This window comes from Marmota marmota, unplaced genomic scaffold, assembly GCF_001458135.2.
Source record: "Marmota marmota marmota unplaced genomic scaffold, marMar, whole genome shotgun sequence".
Taxonomy (NCBI): domain Eukaryota; kingdom Metazoa; phylum Chordata; class Mammalia; order Rodentia; family Sciuridae; genus Marmota; species Marmota marmota.
In genome coordinates this window covers 926,020-945,306 of record NW_026000077.1, presented here as the reverse complement: position 1 = coordinate 945,306, position 19,287 = coordinate 926,020, and the positions used below count along the sequence as shown (strand labels likewise).

The 19,287-nt window shown below is 45.0% G+C and overlaps 1 long non-coding RNA gene across 1 annotated transcript in view; it reads left to right on the top strand.

The window, feature by feature from the left end:
- Positions 1-16,436, top strand: part of LOC107156145 — a 49,854-nt gene extending 33,418 nt beyond the window's left edge. The window contains exons 3-5 of the long non-coding RNA XR_001505316.2: positions 5,057-5,234; positions 7,498-7,618; positions 16,191-16,436. This is a non-coding gene — a long non-coding RNA (uncharacterized LOC107156145). The remainder of the gene's footprint in view (positions 1-5,056; positions 5,235-7,497; positions 7,619-16,190) is intronic.
- The last annotated feature ends 2,851 nt before the right edge of the window (positions 16,437-19,287 follow it).

Genomic DNA, 19,287 nt, shown 5'->3' with positions numbered 1-19,287 from the left:
GGAGGAAGGAAACTCGATGAGTTGGACATGAGCCTAGACCCAAGGCAGGACGTGAAGTTGGGTTTCATTAGAGTCAGGAGCCAAGAAGTAGGAAGTGATCCAGGATGGGGACGGCTACTGCCCAGGCTGTGTGGTCTCTTCTCTTTCCCCCTTTATTTCTCTATTTCTGGGAACACGAGTTTTCTCTGCTCTTCTGTGTACCTGGTGGTTTAGCAGCAGAAACCCAGGATAGCTTTCTTCACCCATTCTAAAAATCGCAGTGGGCCCTCCTATAACGAAAAACAGGTTAACAAAAGAAAAGCACGACACATTTACCTAATCAAAGTTTCAGGTGACACAGGAGGCCTCAGAAATGAAAACTCAGACACCCAGGGAAAACCATGTTTCTATGCTTAGGTTTGATGAAGTGCAGAAATGTGATTGGACAACATGTCATGATCTAAGGTAACAGACTGCGGGAAGTCCAGCAAGGCCTGCCTGTCCAGATTCCTCTGGGTCTCTCTGTGTGGCCTTCCTCCTTCCCAGGTACAGGGCGGGATCCTCTGGAAGAAGGCCTTCAAGGAAGAAGGCAAAACATGAACTACTTTCTGGGTTTTATGGCTGCCTTGGGACAAGGAGTTCTGGTTTCTGTGATTCACTCTGGGGGAAGAAGAGGATCAGCAGACAGGACAGAAGGTCAGAGAGACACTATGTTCTCAGGCTGCTTCTGAGGACTTCCAGTCTCCTTTAGTTCAAAGTGCTCAGCAGGTCAACACACCAGACTTTAGGGTATCATTTTCTGATATCCTAAAGTCAACAGCGGAATATGACCACCTCTGCCTGGTGTTAATCATATCCCTAAGCTCGCGTTGCACCAACCCACGTTCCAATTCTTCACGGCCATATTTAAGGAAGAGAAATGTGATGAGCCCAGCTGAGGTTGCATGCCCGCCTGTTTTATCAGCTGGGTGGAGGACAGGATCATATCAGTGGGTGGAGGACAGGATCATACTCCACAAACATAGGCACAGGAGTGTCCCCCTCTGAGTGGCAAGATCCTTAAAAGCATGATGTGTGTTCTGAAAGATGGGAACAGGGCAGAAACAATGGAAAATACCTCCTACACTAACTACAGTAGGAACCATGAAGCCCGGGAGCCTGGATATACCCAAGCCAGTTAACCTGAGGTCTTTTTTCCAACTACCTTGAACTTGTGCACCCCAGGTGGTGCTCACTCCTAGAAGTCTGACTGCAAATTAGCGCTGCACTTATCTCTTCCAATGTGAGGAAGGCAGCATGCCTGGATTCTTCCCTCTCCCAGGATCCTGGAGCTTGCTGGGCCCTCCCAGCTGAGCCAGAGTGGCAGCCCCTTCTCAGAAGCTGATTACAAAGGCAAAAGCTCTCGGGCTCCTGGCGGAGATAAAGGGAAGCACCTTCACCCACTGGCTGCAGCAACGGATGGGTTTGCCCTTCTGCAAGTGATTACTTTGGCTCAGATAAGGAGTCCAAGTAGCCGGTGAACCAGCAGATTTTTCTATAATCTCTTTCCTGAGATTTGAGCTCCAACAACCTCAATCAAGTGCCCCATCACCTCCCACCTCTTGCAATATTGACTTTATGACCTCTTCTGGGAAGAAACAAATGTTTGGGCCTCTTGCAAGGACTGCAGAATTCTGGAAGCTCTGGATGCTGGGAAAAAGCAATGTTCACCAAGTAATGGAAGATTGTTGTTCGGAACTCAGGCCTGGAGTAGAGAGCGCTGGGTTTGTATCCTGGTAGATGACTCATATAGCTAATGAAGTACTTTAAAAATTCATACTTAAAATAATCATGGGAGAACAAACTTTGTGGATTTCTTGATGTCTGTTTTATCATCTCATTTTATTTTGCTTTTGGAGTATATTTGAAAAGGATGCCATAATCTTTACAATGCCTTGAACCTTGAATTCTGGATCTTTCATTTATTAGTATGTGACCTGAGTCAAATTCTTAACCCGTTTTAGCTTTAGGGTTTTCCAAAGTAAAATGGGGGAGAATTATATACCAGTCCTATTGGGTTACTCTGAGGTTGAAATGGGACTCAAGTGAACCCTTTGATGTAATGCCCTGTACGCTGACACATGGTTAGAACTCTCTAAATTATAACTACTATCCCTGCTCCCTAAAGTGACCATAAACTCTAAGATGAGAAGGATATTTAAAAATATAGGCACAGAACTGGGGAAAAAAGCTACATTCTGATGAGAATTATCCCAGGAGTGTAACTCAGTGGACTTTGCCCCAAGTTAGGCCCTGTAGAATTGTCACATAAGGGGAAATGCCTGAGATTCGGGACCCTGTTAGGGTTTAAGTAGAGGACTATGGTGAGGGGGGGTTATCCTGACTTTCTCCATACTTGAACATCTAGAAAAGTACAGAAAGCAAACAAACAAACCAACACCAAACAAACAAGTGCTAGCACTTCATATTCTACTTGGATGGATCCCTTCCCATTCAATTTCCCTCGCTGTTTTAGGATTCAGATGGCAGATATCATTCTACCCATTTCCAGGAAAGATGATCTTATGGTCCTGGCCTGAATTTAAGAGTCCCTTTGTTGGAGTTGGCATATCCCTTCCTCATTTTTTATCCATCTTTTCTTATTTTAATTGTCAGGAAGTCCTTTCTCAAGTCTTTATTAAGGACTGGGGTTCTGTCTCAGTCTCCTGAGATTGGAGGGTACTGGGAAACCATCCACATTCTTTTTTAAAATTTATTTTAATTTTTTATTCTTTCTAGTTATACATGACAATAGGATGTATTTTGACATATTACACATACATGGAGTATAACTTCCCATTCATCCACATTCTGCATTACCTCTTGGTTAAGGGAATTGTTCTGTTGACTGATGAATAGATGATATGGCTGGGTTGATTCCTTCAACTATTCTGCTTGCACCAGGCTCTGTGCTGAGTAACAGGCATCCAGAACTTCGTGGGACACTTTATCTATATGGAAGGAAGGTCTCAACACTCAATTTTTTTCCTGTCCGGATGGTAAGAGACGGGACTCATACCTGACATTCATTCTTGCTCCTAATCCACTGGCTGATTCTTTAATTTGAATAGTTGCACACAGTAAGTTTTCTCAATATCCTCAGTACTTGCCTGGCTTTTCCAGCAGGGGATAATATCCTTGTGTGTACTAATCAGCTTTCTGGGATCATCCACATTCTCCAGCTTCTCAAATGTGACTCAACCTGGAAACTCATAGGCAAACAGAATCCTGGAATTTGCATAAATGATTAAATCTGGCCTTTTGGATTTGACCAGCGGACTTCCCAGCTGGCTCAGTCCCTCCCTCTCACAGGGTGGAGCATTGCAGCGTGGGCAAGAGCTGGGCCCAGGGTTAGTTAGAGCTCAGTTAGGTTGAGAGCTCAGGCTTCAGGGCTCTGTCTCAGATCTACCATCATTAACTGTACAGCCTTGGTCAAATTCCTGAATTCTTTGTGCCTTGATCATCTCATCCACAAAATGGGGCTAATAGTTCGGAGCTATTTGAATGAGATGATCTAACGTAAGTGAAGCACAGTGTCTGAGCCAGACTAAGCAATTGGGAAACAATAACGATGAGAATAATAATACCTAGAATGAGTATTTCAAGGTGGAGGAGGTTGCAGGGACCTGACAGCTCCACATGGGTTTTGAGGATTTGTTGGCAGTCTCCAAAAGGAAACCATTCCTGGGCTACAGTGGAAAATTAGAAGGAAGGGAAAGGTGCATTTATTCTGACAGATGTGGTGGTAGGTACATTATCTGCCTTCTTACCTAACTTAAAAAAAAAAAAAAAAAGCAGGGATTTGGTCCCTGCTTTTCCAAAGAAGTAAATTTCCACAGACTCTAGTGACTTGCTCCAGGATCACACAGCCAGAAGTGGTGAGCAGGATTTGAAATCATGCCTATTTGACCCCACCTCAAAGAAAGGAGACTCTTAAAAGCTAGTAGAGAAAAGAGTAAATAGGTTGATTGCTTATTCAGGCCTGGGCCTTATACAATGTCATTTGCCTTAACTGCCCAAGTTGTTTTTTTTTTTTTTTTTTTTTTTTAAATCCAGGATTACAGATACAATCAGTCAAGTTCAGAGAAGGCCAACAACAGCCTGGGGTGTAGGACAGCCATGGAGCTTGGGTCCATTCACCTGCCAGGCTGGTGTTACCTCCTGGGTCTCTCTGTCCAGCTCTCTGTGTGACCCTGGGCAGGTCACTTATCAACGTGCCAATTTCTTCACCTAAAAGGAAGGAAAAGAAGAGTGGCCACTCTGCCAGCCTCTTAGAGCTGTGAGGAGTCTGAGTGAGATAATGGATGTGAGAGGGCTTCATAAACTGGAAAGCTCTATATAAATGGAGGAGTTATTACCATCACTCCATAAAACATCCCCCACGCACCACGTCTTCCATCTCCCCCTGATGCTGTCTCCGGGCTTTAGTGCTTTTAGAGTCTGCTGGAACATCTTCCCGTCTCCTGGCACCAGAGAGGAAGGTCCTCGGGCCTCCACTCCCCCGCGCCTCACTGCAGCTCCTAGAGTGGAGTGGTCTGCGGGGGCTCCACCAGGACCCAGGGCTTGACTGGATGAGCCCACCGAGGCCCTCTGGGGACCACAGCTGTTTTAGGGTACCCTCTGTCCCCTCAAGGAGCTGCAAACACCATCCCAGGGCAGGCCTCTGCTGGGGCCTTCTGGAGCACCCCAGCACCCAGCTGGGTGACTCTGTCACTTAGCTTTCCCCACCCATGACACTCGGGTGTTCCATTTCCAGTGGCTTCCAGTTGAAAGCTCATAAGAAATGACCTCACACGCGTTAAACACTCCTTTTAAAGGTGCTTCTTTCCGTCCTGCCTTTCATTTTCCTCCCCTTCTTCCTTGCCCTCCTTCATCCATAGCTGCAGTCACTCTGGTCTCGCCTCCAAGTGGCCCCAGCTGATAGCCAGGAGGCTCATCTCAGCCTTCTCACTGGGTGGCTTTCCCTGGAGAGAGGGGTCTGAAGTCAGGGCTGTGAGAGATCCTGGACATGACCTAATCTGACCTTGTCATTTTACAGATGAGGAAACTGAGAGCAGAGAAGAGAGCAAAGTATGTGAGCACACTCCATTTGTCATCTCGTGGCGTGGCGGGGAAGAAGAGTGTCTAGATTTCTCTAATTTGAGAAGGCAGATCCGATCGCCTTAGCTGTCCAGTGCTCTTCCCCACTGCCTGCAAGGAGCAAGAGAAATGGCCTGGTATGAGCAGTAAGGGGTGTGGGGGTGGGGGAGGGGTGGTCAGAAAGTGGGGCACAGGAACTGATGCTAAAGAGAGAACTCACTGAGTGAAAGCCATGTTCCAAAATGACCAGTGGGGGAAATACAAGCCTGGCCACCTGGCTTCCTTTATTGCACATTCTACGCATACTCCTATCCAGAGGCACATGGCCTATATAGAGTGATCTTGGGACTTTGGCTTTCTCTGGAAGTGTTTTGTACCTATTTCATGCCAAATACGGTTTATAAGCTGGGGACAAGATTTTTGGTGCCTAGCAGCTTTGGGGCACTCAAGAAATGTTAAATGACCATTTACTATCCGTTGTAGCATACAGGAGGAGCTTGCATGAAATTTCATTTTCCTACCTGCTCCCATGATCAAAAAGACAGAGGAAATGAGATTATCTTCTCCCTGCCCAGAGACAATCTCATTGCCTCCGCTCCATCGACTGCATAACCACGAGCAGGGTTATTGCATCTCTTTATAACAGATGTGAAACAGACCTTAGGAGAGGAATGGAGAGCTCCCGTTCCAACCCAGTGACAGACTCTAAAGTGAAAAGAATCACAGAATCAAAGTCTTCCTTCCCTCTGCCTCCAGGCTGCAGGCTCTTTTCCCAGCCCGGTGTGGGGAGGGTGGAGGAAGTTTCCTTCAGCTTTTGGAAAAGATGCTCAGGTCCTGCTGTGGGCTTTATTGCTCCAGGCTCTGAAGTAGGTAAATGGGGCAAAAACAGAAGGGCTTTGCCTGTGCTAGGACCATAGGGATACAGCTGGCCGTGAGCAGGGCTAGCTCTAGACGGGGCACCCTGGCAGGATCATGATGGCTCCTTTCTAGTTGGCTCAATTTTTACAAGCAAGGTTGAGAGTTTTGTGAGTGACACATCATTCCTTTCCTCTGCTGTTCCCAGCAATTCAGGGCTGGCTCCAAATTTGGAGTCCAGTGGTTAAGGAGGATGGTCAAGCAAGCATCTATGACCTGTAAGTGCCTTGTTTTAGCTTGCTTTGTCTCTGAGCTCTCTTCTTATTCCCCAGTCAGTCCCCAGTCACTACTCTGGTCCCAATGAGGCTCAGCAAAATACCCACTAATCCCTACAGTCTTCTTTGTTTTGGGGGGAATTCTGGCAAACATACTCTCTCTAGCTATCTACATCTGCAGGGATATTTTACTTATAGGTGGCATTTAGGGTGGGGGCCTGGCTGGTCAATCCTTGCTTCTGTTTGGGCTGCAGATTCTGCACCTTGCTGGCTCTGCTTCTGAATTCTAACCCTTGCTTTGTGGACGTTAGCTCCCATTTTTCTGAGGGAAACCTGTTTCTAGCCCTAGTTTGCTCCATCGCTGCTCTTCTTATTCCCAGTTGGCTCTTCTTCATGCCTTTTGGAGCTGGCTTTCCAAGGCCCCAGGGTGGTTCGAATGTTCTCTATCTAGATTGCTCATCTTCCTGTCACTAAAATCCTGTTTAACCACCCTGAATCTCTGGCCATAATGGAGTAACTGGGAGGCTGGCTTCCTGAGGGTTGGTGTTCTGCTGCCCCCTGGGGGTGCACAATCTACAGGATATATATAGATATATTTTTTAAAAATTGGTGTTGGTGATTGAACCCAAGGATGCTTTACCACTGAGCTACATCTCCAGCACTTCTTAGTTTTAATTTTGAGACAGGGTCTCACTATGTGATTTAGGGCCTCACTAAATTGCTGGGGCTGGCCTCGAACTCGTGATCTTCCTGTTTCAGCCTCCCAACTTGCTGGGATTACTGGTGTGCACCACCAGGCCTGGTTCAACAGGCTAATTTGGGAGACTTCTACACCTGGTATAGGGAAAAGTATTGAGGTCGACCTTCTTCCATCACATACTTCCCCTTCTTCTCTTTATATCTCCCTTCCCCTCTTATAGCTGATTGTAAGCCCACAGATGTTTTCTCCAACCGAAAAGGCCTCTGCTGTGGCCAGGTAAGGAAGCCACGGTCCCCCTTCTATCTCAGGAATGGGGATCTGCAAAGAGAAGGCAGGTACCTCCAGATTATCATTTTTTTCTACAAAGAAAGGAATCACTGTAGATTTGTTCCAGCCTTGGCTTCGCTAGAATAAACACACATGTGCTCATAACACCCACATGCCAAATATTCAACTCCGGCAAACAACCAGACCCTACTAATTAAACTGTCTAATCCATTTAGATGAATGCAACAATTAATTTAGCTAGACAGTAATTGTGCGATTTGAATACTCTTCATTCCCATCTAGTTGGCTGGTGGACTCTTCATTTCCTGGGCACACCTTGTGATCTTTGAAATGGACTTCTCTCCATGGAAGTCCCCACCTCACCTGTCACTGATGATACTGCCCCTGCTTTCAGGAAATGCAGGTGGGTCGGATTGTGGCTCATGCCAGCAGGTGCAGAAGCGCAGCTTGGGGCAGACTTAGTTCCCCTGGGAGTGCGGCCTAATCTGCAGGAGCTTCTCCTTGAATTCCATCTTGGATGGGACAATTTGGGGCTGTAAATGTTTCCCATCTTCTCATTCCTGTTCTTTCTAAAGACTCCCATTATTAACTGTCTAAGCATCAAGACCAGAGAGAGAAAAGACAGAAAGTCAAAAGAAAATCAAAGACAGGGGGAAAAAATCAGGAATTGAGACAGAGGAAAGAGAAGGAAATCTTTTACCTATGCCATTTGATATAAAAAAAGACAAACATCAGAGACTACTTGGCCATCACCAGCATACAGGCCAGGATGAGGGCTCCCTCCTGCTTCCTGTCTCCAGAAGGGCTCTCATTTGGAAACATTGTCTACTCCTTGTAAAAATCCTAAGGTGGCGTGTTGGGAGAAGAGAAATATGAATAGGTATAAATAAACAGCCATGGATGCTACAAGAGAGATACGGTATGTGAAGCCAGCTGTGGTCCCAGAATACCTGCAAAACAGTAGTCAGGGGCTGGAGCCGAATGGAAAGCCGGGCTAAGACAGGTGGCGTGGTGTCTGTGTACATGAGTGCTGTTTTTATGGAGATTCAGGTGGCAGAGCCAGGTCCTTTTGGGGGGGGGGGCTGGAAGCTTATTAATTAGGAGGGAACTTATTTAAGGAAAACAAAATTGTGGATTCAGAGTTATGTATAAAGTTGTTTATTTCAAAAAAGGAAAAAAAAGATCACTGTAAATTATATATTTAGAAAGCTGACAGTATCATAAACCTCCAGAAAAATAATAGAATTAAAAATTTATTAGCTGACAGGTACACCTCTCTGGCACTTTCTTCCTACTTTTTTTGGTCGCACACTCTTTGATGTTCCTTCAAATGACAACAATTTTGGCATATCATTTCCTAAAGGGAGAATAGGAAGATAATTCTGTCTTTCTTCTAACACAGTTGATCAGAATTTGTTTTGTATTAATGAGAGTTAGGATTCATAAAACATGATACTCCACACACAAACACCACTTGTTTTTGGAACAATGCTACAGGTTTATGCCTTGAAACTCAAGAATTCTGATAAATTCCAGCACAAGGGGCTATCTATGGACATGCTACCTCTTGCCCTGTACCTTCGTGTCAAGAGACCAGGTGAGTTGGCACCATTGAAACTGGAGTTTTGAGATGAAACTAAATTTTCTGCTTCTGCTAGTGGGTGAGGTCTGCATAAGCTGCTGGTCTCTGCAGTCGAGGAAGACTGTTGTAATGTTAGCAGCTAATAAAGGCAGGGGATGCCTGCCTATGTCAGCTCAGAGGGTTGCAGCTGACAAAACCTGATTTTTCTACCTTTCCATTGAGTGGTGTGTTGCAACTCTTAACGGCAGGCTATGCTCTCCAGTGTTGTAGCAGACACCAGAAGCTTACCAGCAACTTCTTTCCAGGTTCTTGTCTCATGAATTCAAAGAATGAAATCCACAGATGAGGAAGAGCGAGTACAAAAGAATAGGATGTATTCACGTGGGAAGAAAAGAGAGCTCTGGCAGGGCAAGAGGGGACCCATATAGGGTGTCTAGCCACTTGAGTGTCTAGCCACTTGAGTGTGCTTAGACAAGGGATTTATATAGCACTTGGGTCAACCACTACGGATCCAAATTTATGCTATTCAGGGTTTGAAAAAGGACTAACACGAATGGTTCAAAGTTATGCTAATCAGGGTTTGGAACTTATCCATGCTATTGGTTAGTCTTGTGATCTCCATTTGGGTCTGTGCCATTTCCTTTTCCTGTTTGGTCGGGAAGTTGAGGTTGGATCCTGATGCTTGGGGTTTCCAGGATGCCATGCTATGTGGAATGGACATTCTAATGGGGCCAGGCCAGACTGCCAAGGTAAATACGTTGACATGTCCTGGCTCCCTGGCCTCAGACCTATAATGTCATGGCAGTCTCTGAGAGGCCACAGCCTGTGCTCACCACCCATACTCCAGCTTTCCCGGAGTGCCACTGCACCACCCTGGGCAAGGACTTGGCTTCATGGTTGGGTAGAAAATGTACTTACTCCCAGAGTCACTTCTATATTGGGACAGCTGGCAGTAGGAGCTTAACTATACCTGAAATTGTGAAATATGTGCATATACCTTCCCCAAGATGTAACTGGGACAGCAAAAAGCTTTCCCACTTCAATTTCCTTGGAGCTGGATCTCTAAATGCCCATGACCACTCTTCCACTGACATGAAGAGAAGTGTGATGGAGGGAGCCTGGGATGGAAAGAGACACTGGCTATAATCAGTTTGGGTTGAAATATATTCCTTTAGAAAGCTTTTCAAAAATATATGATCATGTGAACACATTGCCAGGGCCTTTCCCAGAAAAATAGGGATCTCAGAAATGAGGGGCCTGGACATTTCAGGGTTTTATTGGTATCAGAATAAATACCATTGCTCAGCTTGGTGTGGGATAGTGATGGGAATTCCACTATCCCTTCTCATCCCTTGGAGCTGAAGAGAGAGTGTTGCACAGTAATTATGGGGCTGATTGTTCTGAGTTCAAATTCCGTCAGTGTTTGAGGAGTTCTGTGGTCTTGGGCAAAATACCTAAACCTCAGCTTTCGCATGTGTAGGATGGGAATAATAATAGTAATGATCGTGCACATAAAATATAAAGCACGTAATAGGCAACTGATAAATGCAGGCTGTTTTCTGTTTTTCAGAGGGAGAAGTGAGATCTTCTAGCTTTTGGAGCGGCAGAGTGAAGGTGGAGGGAGGGTGTGATGAAAGAGGAGATATTTAAAGTGGCCTTAAAGTTCCAGGAAGATTTAAGCATTCAAAACCGGGGTGCCTGTTTGGCAGGTGTACAGGGTGCCCAGAGGGAAAGTCTGACATACATTTGGCAAGGCAGTACAGGGCTGAGGTGAGTACTAGACTTTATTTCCTGTGATTTGACACAATCAGATCTATGAAGCATGAGTTTTGTGGGATGAGAGTGGCCTGCTGAGGAGGGAGAAGGTGGAATTAGGAGACTGATGAGGAGATTATTGAAACTGCTCAGGTAGGAGGAGATAAGGACTGAAACTAGGTGGTGTCCGAGGTCCCCCCGCACCACGTGTGCACACAGGCATACCCATGTGCACACCTAGAATGACACTCCACATTTATGACATGGTTCCTCTGGATCAGTTGAAGTTGTTTATCCTGCTCTCTGCTGGGACTTGACAAATAGGAGACAAGCCTGGTAGAGCTGTCGCTGGTGCCTGGCTGAAGCTGGGCCCTCTCAGGCGTGCAGTGGGTCCTTGTATGACAGAACAATGCTCCCTGGGCCCGCAGGGTTACTCCCTGTGCTGGCTGCAGCTGGCTGACTTGTCTTCACATCTGACTAGGCTCTTTCTGGGAGCCGTGGGAGCTGCCAGCAAGTGCTGGCCTCCAGCCGTCTGACGGGCAGTGGAATTTATTGTCTGCTGAAATGACACCAGAGCCACAGGGCCTCTTGCAGGAGACAATTTGGTTGCTGTAATTGCTAGCCCGGGGGTAGGGGCAGGAGTCCCCCTCTCTCTTCAACACCTGCCAGAGTAGCAGAATGGCAGCAACAGGCTCCCTTAGAAAAAGAGGCTCAGCGACCCCTCTCCTGCCCATCTGCCCCGGAGCCTCTCAGTTCACGATCTTCTGCTCTTCAGAGGCAGACATCAACCAGAGATGAAGTGATTAGTGGCCCCGACCATTAACCGGTCTGGATGTGGAATTTTGCCCAGAGGTTTCTACCTCATTTGGATCTAGCACTATTCTGGAAGTTTCTTCCCACTGATTCAGGAACTTGTTGCAAACCCACAATTCATGACTGGTAATTTGTTTTCCCTGCAGTGCTGGGGATGGAACTCAGGGCTTTGTGCGTGCTAGGCAAGCGCTCTGTCACCGAGCTGTACCCCCAGCCCCCATGTATAACAACACTTAAATGTCCATTTTCAAGATACAGCAATGGGAGGCATAGATTGTTTTAGACCAGGCAAAAAGGAACTTAGAATTACCTATGACCGATCATGTTTCTCATGAGGAAATCTCCCCCTCCCCCACTCGCCTATATGTGCATCTTTGTCCCACTTGTATAGCCTGATACAGTTTTTGGCACATCAATTAGTGCTAATTTGTTGACTGACTGATTATGTTCTGAGTTGAATAATAATTTGGACCAGGTAATTAATTTCTATTATTTTACCATGAGGAGGAGGAGGAGAGAAAGTTAGTCTATGTCTTCATTCATTTATTTATTCATTCAACAAATATTTATTGAGTTCTTCCTACGTGCTGGGTACTGTTCTGTGTGCTGGAGACGGAACATCTGTCTCAAGGAGCTACAGCCTTGTAGATGAAGCACTTAATACGTCACCTGGAGAAGGAGTAGTTAAGAACTAAGCACTGGGTCATAGAGGGAGAACGTGGTGCCATGGGAATACATTCCAGGGGTACTTGAAGCAGATAAGGGGTACAGGAGGTGGTCATCAGGGAAGGCTGTTGAAGTCTCATTTGGGACCTGAGGATAGATTAAGGGTTGGCTAAGTGAATGGCAAGGGGCTTTTTGTCTGGAGGAAAGTTGAACTAACAGAAAAAGGTGATTGCATCCAGGTGTAAACCCTGGAATGGGGTAAAGATGGGTGTTAATGGGAGCTTTCACCAATAAAGTTTCTTTGAGGCAAACAACTAAATTGACTCTAGCCAGCTCAAGGTGAAGGGCATCATGATTGTTCACCAAAGAGGAATCTGAACTACCAGGGCAACTCTAGGGTCTCTTGGATCTTGTCTTCAGGAAAATGAGCACCATGAACTCCAAGTGCCTGGTTTCTGTGTGACAGTGCTAAAGCCTTCAGTTTCCTGAGATGAAGAGGCTGATTGGCTCAGAGTGGCTCTACCCTTGGATCCAAAGAGGGGTAGGCAGGGAACAGGAGGGAGGGTGGACATGGCTGATGAGAAATCTTTGTGAATCTTATAATGGGACTTCCCACTACCTCTCCTTTTCTTTTCTTTGTTCTTTTTTAAGAGGGTGATTAGGAAGGAGAGCTCTTCACCAAAAGCCAGTGCAGTAGGGAGGTAGGGAGTCAGAGGTTTCCTAATTCTTTTTTTCTGAGTTCTTTTAGGTCTGTGAGCAACCTGGCATGTTTACAATTTTTTATGCAAGACCCACGGATGTCTGAATTTCCCCCCATGCCAGCCCTCCCTGTGAATGGCTCTCATAATCAGTTCTCGCACCGCTGGACTTCAGTATATCCTCTGATGACTCTGGAGGTGGCAGAGTCCTGAGAATCTCCTGGGGCTATGACTTGAGGGGGCTGGAGCGAGGGTGGAAGGTATATGTGCGAGAGTAGGGCGGTGGAGAAACCCTCAGACATCTGGAGGGTAAAGAGAAATGTGCTCCGTTTCCAGGTCTAATTTGGGTTTATCCAAGTGAATAATTTCCTCAGGCAGCTAGGAGGAGCCATAGGCCCCCTGAGACCAAGGCCGCTCAGAATTCAAGCTGCAGTTCTGACAGCTTCAAATTGGAATCGAGCGCAGTCCTGAGCAGGACCTGTGGAATCCTTCACTGCTTCATTCTTGTCCCCAGGCTCAGGGCCGAATCCTCAGGGGCTGAGGCATTCCTCCACTGAGTCTTTGCAGATGTGTGAAAGGGGAAGATGGGTCTTTAGCTACTGAACCATCTTTACTTGTTCACCCGCCAAATGGCTGGTGAGTGAGAAAGAGCCTGACTCTGAAGGGACATCTCTGCCCATTTCGAATGGGCAGGGAGCCCTCGGCCTTCTCCTCATCCCTTTGGGTTCTCTTGGTCCATTGGGTGGGCAATGACTGTCAGCCCCTCAGAATCCCAGACTCAGACAATCAAGTCTAGAAGGCATCTCAGCTACCTCTCAGTCTGTCCTTTAATAGACAGGGACCATGTGCTCAGAGAGAAGGAGACTTCCCAAGGCTGTTGAGCTTTTTGGTGACAGAACTGGCACCACAACAAAGAGCTCTTGAAGCCCCATCGAATTGTCATTTCTGTTGCCTCTCACACCTCTACTTTCTGTGGGAAGACGGAGGATGCTGCAACTCTAGAGCCAACTTTTCATCTTGCTGTCACCTCCCTAAAGGCCAGTGTTGGCTTTGAGCCATCTCTGGGGGAAGGAACAATTCTTGCACCTCTCTCTCCTTTCTGTGAAGCATCTTTCCTCGGATAAACAGCTCTTGGGTCCACGAGTTAGATCCAGACTTAGCTGAGGAGAGGGAACCTCCTGATTCCAAGGAAGTGCTGCTTAGAAATGATCACCAGTTTAAGGAGCTTCTAATCCCAGGCCTTGAGTGGCACCCAGGACAAGTGTCTGGTTGGCAGAAGGCCCCTTATTTGGGGAAGAAGAAGGGAGTGACCTGGGGAGTTAGCCCGTTTGACAGCTTGGGGACTTGTTCTTTGGGTCATTTTGTATGACAAGGTAGTGATGGTGGTGGAGCTCCTGGCGGTGCTGATCATCCAGAGATGATGTGACCTGTTCAAGGTCAGCCCCTTGCCTGCCACTGGGGCCCTTCAGATGAGAGGTTCTGAACCTGTGGAGCTTCCCTTTTTCTTTTAAGTTTGAAGAGTTTTTCAAACTTGAAATGCCAACCTCATAATTTCAGTGATGGTGATTTTCTCTCTTCTTTAGAGAGTGGTATGATATTTTCCCTATTTTTTTTTTTAAGCAGGGGATGAGGGCAGAAGAAATCTTTGCAGGTTCATATAGGAATCACTTGGAGAACTTTAGGCATTCTTATTTGATTGGTCTGGTGTGCTGTTTTGGGTATTGGGATTTTTAAAACTCTCCAGGCGTTTCTAATGTGCAGCTAAGATGGAAAGCCACTGGCTTTATTTAACAAGACCTCAAGAGAATGTAATTTTTTTTTGTGAGAGTAGGGACTTGGTCTCTTGTTCTCTGCTATACTCCCAGCACCCATAAAGGTGACTGGAACATAGGAAGTCTTGCTCAAAAAGCATTCATTGATGAAAGAATGAATGAAGGTGTATACTTGTCAGGTCATCATCTTTTCCTGGTAAAGCAATGATGGAAGGGCTTGGAGAGACCATATTTGCCTTGGACATGGTGGGACTGGGTGGGTTGTTTCTGGACCCTTGCCAACATGCAGTTGAAATCATCTAAGTAGGACAGATCAAAGCTTGTTTTCACACAGGAAGAGCTCTTGGGTCACAGCGCCTGTGCAGGAGGATGGGTTGAGGACGTGATGACAACTCTGTGTTTAATTAACGTGGTTCCAGAGGGATCAGGAGCAGAATTTAAAGGAGGCTAAGATTATTCACAAGTGGGGGAAAGGATCAGCTCAGATCACAGGAAGCATCTGGAGGCATGAAGTAAAGCCTTGTTGAGAAGAGGTAGGCAGAAGATCTCCTTCCACTGGCTATAGTTTCTGAGAGGCATTTGAGAGAACTAAACCCTGAGAGGCAGGAAGAGGGTCTGTTATGCAGGCTGCCGCTGTGCCTGTGAGCCCAGAGCTCTTCCTGGACCCAAGGTACTACCTCCATGGAGACCTGAGGAGCTCATTTGCTCCCTCCCCTTCCATCTTCCATTCTGTGTTGAGTGGGGAGCCACATTGTGGTTCCATGGGAAGAATCAACATGGAATCCAAATGGAGGGAATGAAGGAAGGACACTGAGTACAAGAGAAAAAGGCAAAAACTGAGAGTAGGTGTGTGATTGATGGGGATACAGGGCACATGAGCCCGGGGGAAAGAAGGAATCTATCAAGGGGCATCTTTCTGAGGGCAGGCATTGTGGAAATGTTATAAAGGGATGGAAGGGACGTGCCCGGATAGAGGATTTGAAGGTGCATTTGAAGGTGTCAGGATGGAGAGTTCTGAGGTTTTGCCCTGGTAACAGGGTCAGCTCTGTGATGGGCAAAATATGTATCTCATCTAGTCCTTGCAACTCTCTTATGAGGTGGAGAGTATCAACTCTGTTTTACAGATAACTCTGTTTGGGCTCAGAGAGATTGAGTGACTTGCTCAAAGTCACCAAACCAAGTGAGTGAAGAGTTGGAATGCATATAAATTTGCCTGTGTTTGAAGCATAAGTTCAGAGAGGAGAAGCATAGATGGGGAATGCTCAAACTTCAAACCTCAGTGTTTAAAGAGGTTGAATCTATATTGGTATAAATAATGCAGGTGATAGTGTCTTCCTTTTGATTGCCCAGTCTGTATAGAAAAATCTGACCGTCAGGAGGATATGAATTACTTATGGGGGAATCATAGGTCCAACTCCACTTTCCAAGATCCTGCCTTCCAGATTCCCTGCAGATAGACACTCCCAGAATAGGTAAGGCAAACCCACCAAGTGCCAAGCAGTTGGGGCAGTTTACTGGGTGTTAGGACCCCACTTCCCTTCCTTTCTTTTCATCTGGAAATGCCAAGTAATTGTAAGTGATTACTAGAGTGGAAAGAATCCAGGCCAGGAAACACAATTCAGAATTCCAGGCTTGCCTCTGCTATTGTTTATTCAGCCCCCCTCTTTCTCTTTTTTTCTTGCTTAATAGAATTCCTGTTTTTAGTGGGCAACTTATTCCATGTGAGCTTCATGGAGCTATACCATGGTCATTGTCTGCAAGAGCCCTGGAAGCCTGATACAGCCCTTTGATCTTAAACTTCGAAGTCTCCAGAATGGTGAGCCAAATAAACTTCAATTGTTTGTAAATAAGCAAGTCTGTGGAATTCTGTTATAGCAGCATAGAGCAGACTCATACAGTTCAGGAGGTGAGCAAAGAATGAATGACCAAGGTCCTCTACAGTCCACCCCTTTTCCAGACCAACATCAATGTACAGTTTTCTTTTCATATTTGTATTTTGTATTTTCAAAAGCAAAAGTTTCCTCCTAATAGAACTTGGTTATCTTGTACTTAATCCAAAACACTGTTTCCCCAGTTCTCATCTGCATCTAGCTTCAAGTTTAGGAGCTGTGGTTGGTATCTATTTCTCGTCTATCTCTGGCATGAATTTACATTAAGATTCTGTAATTTATAGAATTAATTATAAGCCTAATTACAGTGAACATACAATATATGGCAAATGAGGGAAATGGAGAAGAATGGAGACTAATATTTGTTAAAATATATAAATAATACAACATGGAAAATAATAAACATGGAGACCCTTGTCCTTATTTTCACTGTAATTGAAATATAGATATAGCTGTACCATCATTGGTATGTAAGATTTTCTCCTTCACCAACTTATCCATGTTTCCTTTTAGTACTCATTCAGTCTTTTTTTTTTAATAATAGGTGGGTGATGTAAACATTTATTTTTTGAGGGATTTGTACCCTCAGTAGGTTTGTCTGTATGGTGTTTCATTGATTTTCCATCTGTTATCATTGAAAATTGAAATATATAGAGTCACTATAGGTGATCTCTTGTGTTCAACCCATATTCTTTTATGGCCCCAGTTTTTTTTGAAAGGTATGAGGAATTGAACTCAAGAGCAATTCAACTACTGAGCCACACCCCCAGCCTTTCTTTTCGTATTTTATTTAGAGACAGGGTCTCACAGAGTTGCTTAGCACCTTGCTTTTCTGAGGCTGGCTTTGAACTCACTATCCTCCTGCCTCAGCCTCCAAGCCACTGAGATTACAGGCGTGCACCATTGCACCTGGCTGACTGCAGTATTTTACAATAACCCCAATGCCCTTGATGATCTACAGCACTTATTCTAGTAACTCCCAATTGTGTTTCCTGGTAGAAGCATTTTCCCTTGAATGCTAAAATTCCTAAGCCTGAAATGCCCAGAGTCATAAGGACTGGAAGCAAACACTTTTCTAACACACTATAGAATGACAGTGAGAAATACCATCCCCACATCTACCCTTTGGTTTCTGGACTCATGATTTCTGGCTATGTAAGAAAGAGCTTTATCAATGGTTCAAAGAATATACTTCATTCTGTGTGATAGCACCTCCGTCATGGAAATGAGTTGGAATAGGTTTATAAGCTTATGAAACTCATGTGTACCATTAGGACATTCTTGAGCCTGGTCCAATTTATATCAATTCCACAGATATTGGTAGATGGATTAGGCAACACCCTGCTCAGCATGGGTAACTCGGGTTGCATGACTATCTGATATCTAGTGGTCACTAATTCATTCTCAACCAGGGTCTAGTAGCAAACTAAAAGCCATGATCATCTTATCTAACCTTGCTTCAAACTTCATATAGCAACCTGATCTGCCAAAGGCACTTCAGATAATTTTGGATCTTGCAAATCACAACGGCCAGGAGAAGAGATGCATATACTAGAGCCTGAACCAGCTAGAGAACTTTCTCTTACTCTACACTTTGCTCAAAATTGGCAGCCTTCCCAGTCTCCTGGAAAATGAGCTGGTGTACTAACCAAAATGTGGTAAACATTACCTCTAAAACCCAAAGAGACCCTTGAAGTAGGCCTTTTTCTTTTGTCCTAGTAAGAGGCAAAAAGTTGTCCTTTATTTTGGATAAAATAATCTGCTATTCCCTACCATTGGGCCCCACCCACTCATTGGACTTGGGATCCAAATGGGCCTACCTTGAGGTAGACTTAGGTAAAATTGTATTTACTGCCATTAATACCCACTAAGAACTATTTCTAGAGGGTACTAGACTCCCATTAGTACCCAGTCGAACACTGTAATGGTGTTCTGGGTCTTCTAATTTTGCTATTATCTTAGAGTCAGTATCTAATAATCTTCAGAAGAACTCTGAATAGTTCTTTTTTCCCAGGTAGATAGATACTCTGCTAAATGACTGCAAGATTCTTTGGGGGACTTCTAGAAGAAAGATTCAAGATACAGTTGCCATGTAATCGCAGGGTTCTTACTCAAAGATACTCAACTTCTCCTTTTTAAATAGAAAACTGACTCAGATATGAGCCTTGAGTAAAGAGGCAAGTATCAGTGGGACATTTTAAACTTTAATAGCAGAAAATCTTAGGTGCCTTTAAGAATAAAGAAACTGTATATCACATAATGAACAGTTTGAAGGCTTTCTTGAGTTTCTAAATTTCTTTGGTTAATCAAAGTCCTGCTTAATTCAATAGTTCAAAAATATAGTGGAATACCTGGTCTTTTTAAAAAAAAATATTTTTAATTTGCTCTTTTTTTAGTTATACGTGACAGTAGAATGTATTTTGACATATCATACACACGTGGAGTCTAGCTTCTCATTTTTGTGGTTGTACATGATATGGAGACTTGGGCTCTTTAAAATTCTTTGTTCTGCCCTTCCCAGTGTCTTGGTTTACTTCCCCGCGATTGCAAATTGGCTGACATGCCGGCTGCATGAACCACTTGCAGTCAGATTATGTCTAACAGAAGATAGACTGTTTCTTCCTTAGAGTCTGCTTTTTGGAGGAAGAACTCTTCTTGCAGGAGTCTCAGCTGGACTTCTGTTAGAAAGGAGGAAGTGGGATTGGTGAGTGGTTGTTGGGTGGTAATGAACATGGCCTGCTCTAAACCTCATTCTATAGGTCTGCAACTCTCAATCACGTCTGTCAAATTAAAATAAGGATCTTACTGATATGTCCATCTCTTTTTGATTTTTGGACTCCATGAGCTGCCATACCAAAGATCCCTGTGGGTTGGACCATTCTGCTTGTATGTCTGGG